Here is a 13,078-nt window from a genome sequence, read left to right on the forward strand (position 1 = left end):
GTGCCTTAGCTCGTCTTAGATTCTCTCCTGCACTCTTGGACACACATCTGCGCTGATTACTTTGCAGTGGACTCCTCTCCCCCACGGACTCTCTCCACCTTCCAACTTCAGTCTAATGGTTTCTGCCGCTCTGATAATCGTTCGTTCCACTAGCTTTTTCACTCTATCTGATTAGTTCCATGCCAATGTCCAATTAACTCCAGCTGCTCCCACAGATTAATCCACAATATAACTTCAGTCTCTTCTAAAAGGCATTACTTCAGACTCCAGCTATTCACAACTCCTCCTGATAAGTAACTGCTTCTGACTGCTTCCTTCAGTTCCAGCTCACTGACTGTCTGTCTGTCTTCTCTCTGTTCCAAGCATCTTCTGTCTCTTCTCCTCCTGCAACTCAACTCATCTCCTCTGCGCCAATTCAACATAAACTCTTTCTGATTCTCCACTCCTTCTGCAACTCCAGATCAACTGCCTTCAGCTCAAACTCTTTCCGCTCCTCCAACTCAACTCAACACTCTCCGCTCCTCCAACTCAACTCAACTGACTGACTCCGCCTCTGCACTTCACTATTATAGAATGCTGTTTCCTCATGGAAAGTTCCAGCCATCAGCCCGCAGCCCATCAGATCCCTGCACCACTCCGCGTCAAGGACACACACCCAGCCGGCCGGCCTTTTGTTGCGTCTTCCACACAGAGAATAATACAGCCTACCGATAAGGGCTGGCCCAGACCGGTTCTCTCCAAGTGAACAACAGCTTTAACTATAAACATTACCTTTCCCCTTCAAGCCTCTCAGCTCTGCAGGGATAGAAAGCAAAATGGAGTCTCTCTAGTTCTGGGCCTTGTAGGCCTTAGAAGGATGAAATAACCCTTAGCTTTGTCAGAGTACCTACAGAAACCATACCAATGTGTAATATAAAGTCAGGACCACAGGATCCACCCTCTACTATAGGCAAAATAATGAAAGAACACATAACTATGCTAAAGCCAATAGGCAATAGATGGATTAGAGTCATGAATAAGGGATCTATCATCATATAAAGCAGCTATCCTCTTCTAGGTCTGGCAAAAAGGCTTTAAAGGACCAACACAAAGTAAGAATACAGATTATAGATGTTAGCAAGCTTAAAGTCATCATCACTCAGAAATAGAGCCAGAAAACCATGTCAATACACCGGGTCATGTCATATTCTGTTCGGAGATCCTGGAAGGATTTAATTGTTGTTCCCGACATTACATCCCCCAGCCTTGAAATCCCTATATTATCCCAGCCCCTGAAGCCCCGAAGGGACTCCAGAGCTAGAAGGCGTCTGTTATTCCACAATGGGGTTTCTTCGGTCAGCGTGCCCCACCATCCCATGCGATGGAGTGCCCGCCTCCAAATCTGGAATACCAGTTGAGTAGCTGGCGGCAGCCTCCTTCGGAGATTTGGCGCGTACAGTATCCCATGTAGGGAGTTAGAGCCCATAAGGTGTCGCTCCAGGGCATATGCTGGGTCACCCCTATACCCGTACCACCACTCATTCAGGACCAGAAGATGGGAGGCCTGGTAATAGGAGAGGATATCTGAGGTCGCTAAACCACCACAATACGTTGAGAGAAAACACGTCCGCAGTGCCACCCTCACTGCAACTCCGGCCCAAAGAAATTGCCCCAGCGCTGACTTTACTGGGCGGATCCACTGAGGTGATATCGGATAGGGATGATTCTGTAGCTGATAAAGCAACCGGGGGAGGGCCACCATTTTAAAAATGGCCGATCTGCCATATATAGTAAGGGGCTGTTCATTCCAGCTGCCTTCCGACGGGCTTGGAACCGGCACATAATCCCTTAAGGACAGCGTTTCTGCTGTAGGTATTACTATGTCGTTTCCCACAGGCTTTTCATGTCAGGCTTTCCGACATGAAAAGCCTGTCGGCAAGCGACTTTGGAGGCCCCATTGCCTCCACGGCCTCCAGTTGGGTGCCCCCATGTAAATCCCTGCACCAGTGCAGGGATTCACACAAACTCCCATAGAGAAATGGAAGTTTGCAACTGCACCATGTGTGGTAACATTGTAATTAGTTGGTCTGATCCGCCAACCTACGGACGGTTGGTTCCAACACTGAAATTGTGTCGGGTAGACTTCAGTCCGCCTGACATCGTAAGAAGGCCCTATGTGTGCTCGGACCCTTGTGGTTCTGGTCGAAGTCAGAGGTGCGGATCTGGCCTAACGACCAGAGCTGCCGAATTTGGAGCATGGAACCAGGTTCGAGTCTCGGCTCAACATCCTGTGATTTTTTTTTTAAACAGATTTTATTTGATAGATTGCACACAGCACAGCACCTCGCATTCTGGAGTAAGCTGCCAATAATTACAAAGCATCAATGAAGTAGCAATCATTGCATCATTTTGTGTCAGGCAATAATATCAAACTTAACAATATCAACTTCCCCACCCCTCCCTCACCCCCCTAACCCCCCCCGGAACCCCACCCCCCACCGGTCACACACCACTGTCTCCCCTACTTTGCAAATCAGTGCTTGGTCCAGAATTTACAAGCACCTTCCATCGTGGCTCTTTATGCAATCTCCATAGGCTCCAGCCACAGGCCTCTATAATCGGCCCACCTCTTCCATATCCTATAGTGCTTACGCGGGCATCCCTGGGCCACAAAGATTGGCTGCTCCAGCCCATACAAAAATCTAACCCCTTCTTCCATACCGGAACAGAAGGAGCTCAGGGGTCCTTCCATGCTTTGGCTATATCCCTTTTGGCGAGGGTCAGGCCTAGTAACAATAGATGCCTCTTATACCTATTCCCCCCACCACGTCCAACACATGTAGCAAACCTAGTCGCGCTGTGCGTGGGAGTTCCCACCCTAGAACCTCAGACAGACAATCGAACACCCCTTTCCAAAATCTGGCCAGCGAGCTACAACTCCACACCGTGTGAATCAAAGTCCCCTCCTCCCTTTCACATCTAAGACAATCTGGGGATGCAATGAGGCCTGCCCGCCACAATCTCTCCAAAGTATAGTAGATTATATGTAAGTATTTGAATTGGATAAGCCGCAGGCGCATCGCTATGGCTGCACTTCTAGGGGCCTCTAATGCCTCCCGCCAATCTTCTTCCTCCAGTACCCTTTCATCCCTTTCCCATGACTCTCTGAGCTTCTGCAATGTTGTGGAGCAGTGTGTGACTAGTGTCTGGTAGATGCAAGATATGTTTTTATCTCCTAAGTCCCCCATGAAGACCTTGGCTTCCAATGGACTAAATTCTGGGAGGGAATCCAGACCTTCAAACTCGGTGTAATGGCATGGCGGAACTGCAGATATTGAAAAAACTGGGACCGGGTCATTTCATATTCTGTTCGGAGATCCTGGAAGGATTTAAGTGATGTTCCCGACATTACATCCCCCAGCCTTGAAATCCCTATATTATCCCAGCCCCTGAAGCCCCGAAGGGACTCCAGAGCTGGAAAGCGTCCGTTATTCCACAATGGGGTTTCTTCGGTCAGCGTGCCCCACCATCCCATGCGATGGAGTGCCCGCCTCCAAATCTGGAATACCAGTTGAGTAGCTGGCGGCAGCCTCCTTCGGAGATTTGGTGCGTACAGTATCCCATGTAGGGAGTTAGAGCCCATAAGGTGTCGCTCCAGGACATATGCTGGGTCACCCCTCTCCCCGTACCACCACTCATTCAGGACCAGGAGATGGGAGGCCTCGTAATAGCAGAGGATATCTGAGGTCGCTAAACCACCACAATACGTTGAGAGAAAACACGTCTGTAGTGCCACCCTCACCGCACCTACGGCCCAAAGAAATTGCCCCAGCGCTGAATTTACTAGGCGGAACCACTGAGGTGATATCTGATAGGGATGATTCTGTAGCTGATAAAGCAACCGGAGGAGGGCCACCATTTTAAAAATGGCTGACCTGCCATATATAGTAAGGGGCTGTTCATTCTAGCTGCCTTCCGACGGGCTTGGAACCGGCACATAATCCCTTAAGGACAGCGTTTCCGCTGTAGGTATTACTATGTAGTTTCCCACAGGCTTTTCATGTCAGGCTTTCCGACATGAAAAGCCTGTCGGCAAGCGACTTTGGGGGCCCCATTGCCTCCACGGCCTCCGGCTGGGTGCCCCCATGTAAATCCCTGCACCAGTGCAGGAATTTACACAAACTCCCATTTCTCTATGGGAGCTTGTGCTGCATGCAGCACAAGCTCCCATAGAGAAATGGAAGTTTGCAACTACACCATGTGTGGTAGCATTGTAATTAGTTGGTGTAATCCGCCAACCTACGGAAGGTTGGTTCCAACACTGAAATTGTGTCGGGCAGACACAAGTCCGCCTGACATCGTAAGAATGCCCTATGTGTGCTCGGACCCTTGTGGTTCTGGTCGAAGTCAGGGGTGCGGATCTGGCCTAACGACCAGAGCTGCTGACTTTGGAGCAGGGAACCAGGTTCGAGTCTCGGCTCAACATCCTGTGATTCTTTTTTGAAAACAGATTTTATTTGATAGATTGCACACAGTACAGCACCCCGCATTCTGGAGTAAGCTGCCAATCATTACAAAGCATCAATGAAGTATCAATCATTGCATCATTTTATGTCAGGCAATAATATCAAACTTCCCCGGGAAGAATGGAAAAAGAGGTGTGCGTGTACTAGAAAAAAGGCAGAAGGGGGAATCCCCTTGTTGGAACTAAAACCCTCACACACCCAGATAACTAGGTGTCATGCTTCATCATATGGGTTCTGCTCCTCGTCAGACTGGCGCTGCAATGTCTGACGGGCTCCAGAGACCGGGGCTCTTTATCGAAGATCTTTTGTTCCGGCCATATGGTGCATGCATGTGAGAGGGCGGGGAAGTGTAGTCGTGGCGTGAAAGGTGAGTTAAAAAAGGTGGGTCAGTCCACAATGTAATTTATTCGCGTGGTTGACTCCCTTGATTAAAAGGGTGGGAGGGGAGATAAATGCCCTGCATCTATCCAAGCATATTATCTACTGCCCTCTGGTCAGGTCGACATGTTTCTTGCCATAGTGGCAATTCTTCAGGACCTCGGTGAACAGTACTACACAAAAAAAGAAAAATTATTATACAGTGTGGTATACAACCTTCTTTAGTAGGTTTTACAGGTGCGCAGGCCGATTGGTCCTGTTGAAGTTTTGCGACCTGAAAGAATAAAAACACATCACAGGGCAACATGGTGAGTGCATTATTCCGTCGTGAAAGGTACGCAGGAGCTTGTTTAAGTACACAAACGTGAGTTGAGGATTCAAAATAGGTGAAAGAAAGTCACAGGCATAGTAATAAGGTAATCGTAGGCAACAACTATCACACTTATGCAGAGTTATACTCATTTGAGTTAAAGGTAAGCAATATTTTACTGCAAAGTGAAGGAACCGGGCTCTTAGCTTACCCCAGAGATTTCCCTAAGGTGCCCCGCAGACTGCTCCCGTGGGACCGGCTGTCAAGGTATGATACATATTAGGGAGGAATTGTCAAGGGCAATGTATATTACAAGAGTGGATGTCTAGTGGGGGTTAACTTTTGAAAAAACGGGACTGGTAAAGCCCAACAGGGACAACACGTGAAGGCTGCTAGTCAGACTCGGACCCGGAGTGGGGGTGCCTCGAGAGGACAAGTGCCCTGCCGTGCAGAGAGTACCATCAGCGGTTGTCCGCCGCCCAAGGGAAGCGGGAGATCAAGGAACCGCACGCCGCTTGCGCCACGCCCCCGCTGAAGGACCAGCGGAAGAACGCGGCTGCGGCAGCGCGCGGCATCCCGACCCCCCGCGAACACCCGGGCAGCCAATCAATCCCAAATACACTACTGTACCACGGAAGCAATTGTCTTCCTAAACAACCAAACTCAAGGTTTCAATCGAGGGAGAGCTCAGCAACTTACCCGGTGTCTTGGTACCTGCTTGAAGGCGATGTTTAAACGAGGGGGCTTGTGACAGGCTTACCTCACGGCGGCGCGCTGTCCTGGCCGTTGGAACCTACCCCCACGTACAGCGTCAAGACAGGGCGCAGAGCAGCTGGTGGCGAGATCGGGGGATGACCCCGGTATATAAAGCCATTCCTGTTCTGCCGAGTCGGCGCTGCAGCGGAAGCCGCGTCCCCGTCTCCAGCCGCGCATGCCCCGTGGCAGCAATGTTAAGGTGGAAACTAGACCGCGTAGGATTGTGAGACCTAGGCGGTAAAGGCGGCGGCCATCTTAGCACGGGGAGCCCAATGTGGTAGGCAGAGTATCGAGATCAGGACCATCGATCAAGAGCCACAAGTAAAGTGCAGTTAGCGAATGTAGGGGTATTCCCAATCTAAATTAGCCCCAAAGGAGTGGCGGGCAGTTCATTGGAGACAAAGGGCTCGAAATGATTAAGGTTAATGAGGCACATGAAAGGTCCAGGATAGGTAATGGGCCGTAAATGTAGGATGGCAGGCTCCACAAGATCAGTAAAGGACAGGCACAGATAACGCATGTCTGCCAGTCCTTGCTCGTAATAGGAAAAGGGGGTTGGTCATGACTAATGTGGACTGTAGGTGTAATGAACGGTTCTAGCCTAGGTGGTAGCAGGTAGACCGAACCCAAAGAAACATACTTAAGGAATGTCCGATGCCTTGAGTCAATTAAACCCCCAGTATAATCATTACAGGTAAACAAGATGAGAAATACCCAAGGGAAGGTGTTCTGAAAAGTTATGTGAGAAGCCTACCGTCCCAGGGATGTCCAAGGGACTGAATCGTTTAACCCCATAGTGTCCAGTTTCAGACGGTGGACCCATCTCTGTTCAATCCTGAACAGGGCCTGTTTGGTAATGGCCGGGTGGGACTCCAGCACCAGCCATGAAAGACTATCAGCAGGGTGGCTGTGCTGGGAGTAATGTTCATAAAGTCTTGTGTGTGTTTTAGAGCATCTGATGTTACTTTTGTGCTCCATGATCCTCAATTTGATTTGCCTCATTGTCATCCCTATGTAGTTTTTACCACAGGGACAGGTGATCATATAAATACATCTGGTACTATTGCAGTTTGTGTGCTTGCGATGCTGCCACACAAATGTATCAGAGAGTCTGACCTCCTTACACTGTAGTGTCTGTGGACACACCACGCAACCACCACACGGAAAATGACCAACCACGGGGGGAGTCCCAAAAGAGTGCTTTGGTTGTCAGTGTTATGTTTCTTAGGGCATGTGTGGATAAGGGCGTCCTTCAAGTTGGCAGTTCTTTTAAAAGCAAAACGAGGACGGGGGATATCTAGGCCACCCGAATTGACTATAGACCAGTGTTTATTTATGGTTTTCTTTAGAAATGCTGAGTTCTGAGTGAAACAGGTCACACAAGTTATGTGTTCGTCTGGTGCTTTGGGGTGGGATTCCAGGAGACTCTCCCTTGGATTGTTCAGAGCTCGTTTGCGGGAATTTTTGATAAGTCTGGTGGGATATCCTCTATCCTGAAGCTTATGTTGGAGAAGGGTAGCTTCTCGTTGGAAGTCAGATTTAGCTGTACAATTCCTCCGGACCCTGAGGAATTGTCCAAAGGGGAGGTTATCCCTCAAGGCCCGTGGATGGTGGCTTTGATACAGTAAGAGGCTGTTCCTGTCAGTACTCTTGCGATAGAGAGTGGTACTGAGTCCAGTGGGGTTTAAATTGATACATAGGTCTAAAAATGGAATGGTTGTTTCTGAGATGGTACCAGTGAATTTCGAGAAAGGATTCTGAAGGTTGATCCAAGAACAAAAGGCTTCACAGGTTGGACGATCACCCTTCCATAGTATGAGGATATCATCAATGTACCTGCACCATAGTGTTATGTTGTCACAGTAGGGGTTGAGTACAGATCTGATTGTGCTTTCTTCAAAAGTGGCCATGTAAATACAGGCCAAGCTAGGGGCAAAAGTTGAACCCATGGAACTCCCACGGATCTGATGATATAGTTGTGTCCCATATTGAAAGAAGTTTTCAGTCAGCACTAAGGAAGCGCAGGCCATTATGAATGAAACAGGAGTGGGAGAGGACCATTCCTCGAGTAGGAGAGTGGACTCAACGGCTTCCAGTGTGGCCTGTTGCGGGATGTTTGTGTATAGCGCTTCAACATCAAGGGTGAGGAGAAGATCCACACCTTCCCTCAAAACAGCAGTGACTATGACACCGAATGCAAACGCCAACTTTCCAATGTCACTCACTACAGACCACTCACCGTAGACCCAACCAAGAGGCTCAGTACCACCATTACGAGCCTGGTTCTGGAGGGTGAAACAAACAAATGGATCTCTAAAAATGAAGCTGCGTTCCTGATAACTGCAGACCCCGTTATCCCATACTTTTAAACCCTCCCCAAGATCCCAAGATCCCAAGATCCACAAGGGGGTGTCACCAGTCCCTGGGAGGCCCATTGTATCTGGCATTGGCTCATTATTAGAGCCATTATCCAAATTTTGTGATTCTTTCCTCCAACCTGTTAGAAAGATTCCATCCTTTCTGCAAGATACTAGGGATGTCCTCCGCCTCATAGAATCCATCGAGGGGAGGGAAGGTGTGGATCTTCTCCTCACCCTTGATGTTGAAGCGCTATACATGTATATAGTAAGGGGCATACAGGACCACGTCTTCATTTCGGTCCCGACCCGGTCCCAAACCAGCACCAAGTTGCGCTCCCTGGAGATCTAAGATAAACACTCCTAGATTTAATGCCTCCAACTGCTACCTGTAGCGTGAATGCCCATTCCCCTACTCTGGATTGCGCTCCGAGCACCCACAAAGTCGATTTACGGGGGTTCAGATACAAGCCCGAAGTTTCGCCAAAGATCTGCATTATTTCAAGTATACGTGGCCCCGATCTGTTAAGGTTGGTAAGAAAGAATAAGACATCGTCCGCATATAGGGCAATTCTATCTGACTGACCCATTTCCCACTCAAAACCGCTAAGCTGTGCGTCCATACGCACCCAAGCCGCCAGTGGTTCCATGGCTAGGGCGAAGAGGTATGGCGAAAGAGGGAAACCCTGCCTGGTGTCTCGCCCGATTGCAACTTTGGATGATATGGCACCTGCCACTCTAACCGAGGCCGTAAAGTCTGTGTACAATAGTCTCAGATAGGACAGGAAAAGAGGCCCTAGGTTAAGCTGGGGCAGTAACGCAAACAGGTAGACCCAACTCAGTGAGTCGAAGGCCCTATCTATGTCAGCTAGGAGAAGTGCTGCCTGCATCCCGGTTTCTTGAGCTGCCGCTACTGCTACATGGGCCCTACGAATGTTATGTCTGGTAGCCATATGGTGGGTTAAAAACTCATCTAGTTGCGTACTGTGCACATGGTGTTGTCCTACACCTTAGTTATTTATGTTCATAAACTTGTTTAAACAGTTGCTTATCAGTTATTTATTTTCATAATCTGATTAATTCAAATTGTCATCACAAAATTCATTTTCTGTACATATATTCACTTTCATCACATATTATACAATTCGTGGTTTAGTAATACCAAAGTTTCCACAATATAACCATTAGTCATTTTTCACATTTTATCACTCCTCGTCCAATGCATTTTGGTACCAACCGGTACCTTCATCAGGGGCTGATCTGTAAACTTAAAAAGATAAACCATGTAAGTGTTGTGTTGTCAATTGCCCATGGATATGTTCGTTTGTGAATATTTGCGATGTCCTACCTGTTCGAGGTTTTTTTTATTTGTGAGTAAACTGTAAAATAGAACCATAACAACTCGTGTTACATATGAGACATGATATTTTTAGGTCAGTACCGTATAGTCTCATTCATTGAGCTTACCTAATGATGTTTGTAAGCTGAAGCTTATTTATCTGTGGGAGAAATATATAAAAGCCCTATAGTTAATGCTACTCGTGCCTATTTGTCACTAGACGCCATAACATAAAAACGATATGGGAAGCGATAAGGTCCTACCTGATCTTCTATAGTTGTAGGGACCTGTCGGTGCATAATAGGATACTGTAAGCATGGTTTTAAAGTTACATATAAATATGACTATGCGTCTACCGTATGATTTTTAAACATACCTGCAAAGGTATATATTTCAACCTACAAAAAAAGAAAAAAAGAGGAAACGCATAACTTGAATAATGTTATGTCGTTCAACTATGCATCAATTACTTTTTCGGGATTGTGGCAGTTACTACTGAATACCTGTATTCTTGGTCGTCGGCGCTCGTAAAAACGCTGTCCGCTACACGAAAAGTTTGCCGTGATTGCTCTCTGCTAAGTTGGCGCCATACTTGTGTCTGCCATATAATCGCTAGACCCGATTCGATCAACACTAACGACAGACTCCGTTTTCAGAGAGTACCTCTCAGGGTTGCTCTCCGGTAACGCCATTTTGTAATGTGTCCCGATGTTTACGTGGTCAAAGCCAGTTCCTAAATAATGTCGAGTATTTTAAAGTGTGTTTCTAGAAACCAGTAAAAATTTGTTTCGAAATTTACATGTTTGCCCGATGCTATCTTATTGCATTATGTTTTATTCACGTTGTTTTTAACAATTATGGCCACAATGTGTTTTGCCATATATTTAGATAACCACTCTACCGTATTTAGAGCTATTCATTTAACCTTATAGTGCCAATAAATGCACTTTTTTGGGGGTAAATTCCGTATTAATATTTGGTGTTGAAGTATATGTCCATTTGTGTGTAACTAAGTTATTTTTCTGGTTAATGATTCTACTGTGTATTCCGATCTGTGTGGTGTTTCATAGTCATCAATTCAAAACTCTTTTACTCACTGCAAACATTATAACCATCTCCAAAATACAACAATACAACATTATCACTTCTACCTGCCTATATGTGATGCTGTATAATGGCATTTAAACATGATCATATTGAGTACTACTGTACTAATCTTGAATAAAGATGTATGGCCTTTTAGTTCTCACTCGATGTTACTTAGCTAGCATATACTGTATTGATCTTTTGTCTGTTGTTCTCTACAGGTAACATGAAAGATCATACCTATCATTTAATCCTGTTGGGTGCATTGTTTGCAGATATTTTATCCAGTACAACTCACGCTGCAAAAGTCTGTCTGTTGTCAATCCCTGTTTTGATCTCTACTTTTTCTATTATTAAAAAACGTAACTGAGAAATCTTATGGCTGGCATCTTTCCAATGGGTGGCTAGTGGTGAAGATAAATGCAAATTCCGTGTCCTACTTTTGTGTTCCGTGAGTCTGGTTTTAATTTTCCGCTCAGTCTTCCCCACGTACATCATCCCACATGGGCACTTGATTCCTTATACCATAAGACCGGTACTATGCCCAGATGACTGGCACTTCTATGGGCTTTGCAGGGGCTCCTGCATACGCGAATATCTTCATGGCGCAATTCGAGGCGGAACATCTGAGGCAATCTACACAATGGACAAAAATCAAAATGTATTGTCGTTTCATTGACGACATTTTCTTAATATGGCAAGACACTAAGGAATCACTACAAGACACCATTCATCATTTAAATCAGGTGAACCCAAGGATTCAATTCACGCACAAGATTGACTACCTCACAATGGATTTTCTTGATGTGAGAATAACTAAACACTCTGCAGGTTTCATTTCGGAGTTATATACGAAATCCACTGATCGTAACAGTGCATTGCACTACACAAGCTTCCACCCCAGATCACTGGTGAAGAATTTACCAGTCTCTCAGTTTATCCGCATAAAGAGAATATGCTCAGAAACCAACACATGCAATTTAAGAATGGATCAATATGTCCAAAAATACAAAGCACGAGGATATCCTATGGAAGAGGTGGAGCAGAGTAAGGAGAGAGTCAAACAGATGGACAGACAAGTCTTGTTGCTACCCAAACAAAAAATAAAACAAGATAGGATGGTATTTGTGTCAAAATTCACTACACAATCCACAGCAATCAGACGGATAATTAACCAAAGGTGGGAACTACTATCCACAGAGAAAGACTTTAATGGAATATTTGAGCAACCACCGATGCATGCTTACACCAGGGGTCTAAATATCCGAGAAATACTAAAGCGAACTACATTGGATGACCGACGGATCGTACACAAGGGCATCGTCCGATGTCCGAATTGCACACACTGCAATAATGCAATCACAGGAAATACCTTTACACATCCAACGACGGGTAAAATCATTAAACTCCGACATACCAGTGACTGTAATGCCCAAAATGTGGTATATGGAATCATGTACCCATGTGGGATGATGTACGTGGGGAAGACTGAGCGGAAAATTAAAACCAGATTCACGGAACACAAAAGTAGGATACGGAATTTGCATTTATCTTCACCACTAGCCACCCATTGGAAAGATGCCAACCATAAGATTTCTCAGTTACGTTTTTTAATAGAAAAAGTAGAGATCAAAACAGGGATTGACAACAGACAGAGACTTTTGCAGCGTGAGTTGTACTGGATAAAATATCTGCAAACAATGCACCCAACAGGATTAAATGATAGGTATGATCTTTCATGTTACCTGTAGTGAACAACAGACAAAAGATCAATACAGTATATGCTAGCTAAGTAACATCGAGTGAGAACTAAAAGGCCATACATCTTTATTCAAGATTAGTACAGTAGTACTCAATATGATCATGTTTAAATGCCATTATACAGCATCACATATAGGCAGGTAGAAGTGATAATGTTGCATTGTTGTATTTTTGGAGATGGTTATAATGTTTGCAGTGAGTAAAAGAGTTTTGAATTGATGACTATGAAACACCAGACAGATCGGAATACACAGTAGAATCATTAACCAGAAAAATAACTTAGTTACACACGAATGGACATATACTTCAACACCAAATATTAATACGGAATTTACCCCCCAAAAAGTGCATTTATGGGCACTATAAGGTTAAATGAATAGCTCTAAATATGGAAGAGTGGTTATCTAAATATATGGCAAAACACATTGTGGCCATAATTGTTAAAAACAACGTGAATAAAACATAATGCAATAAGATGGCATCGGGCAAACATGTAAATTTCGAAACAGATTTTTACCGGTTTCTAGAAACACACTTTAAAATACTCGACATTATTTCAGAACTGGCTTTGACCACGTAAACATCG

This window comes from Lissotriton vulgaris, chromosome 1_1 (assembly GCF_964263255.1).
Source record: "Lissotriton vulgaris chromosome 1_1, aLisVul1.2, whole genome shotgun sequence".
Lineage (NCBI taxonomy): Eukaryota > Metazoa > Chordata > Amphibia > Caudata > Salamandridae > Lissotriton > Lissotriton vulgaris.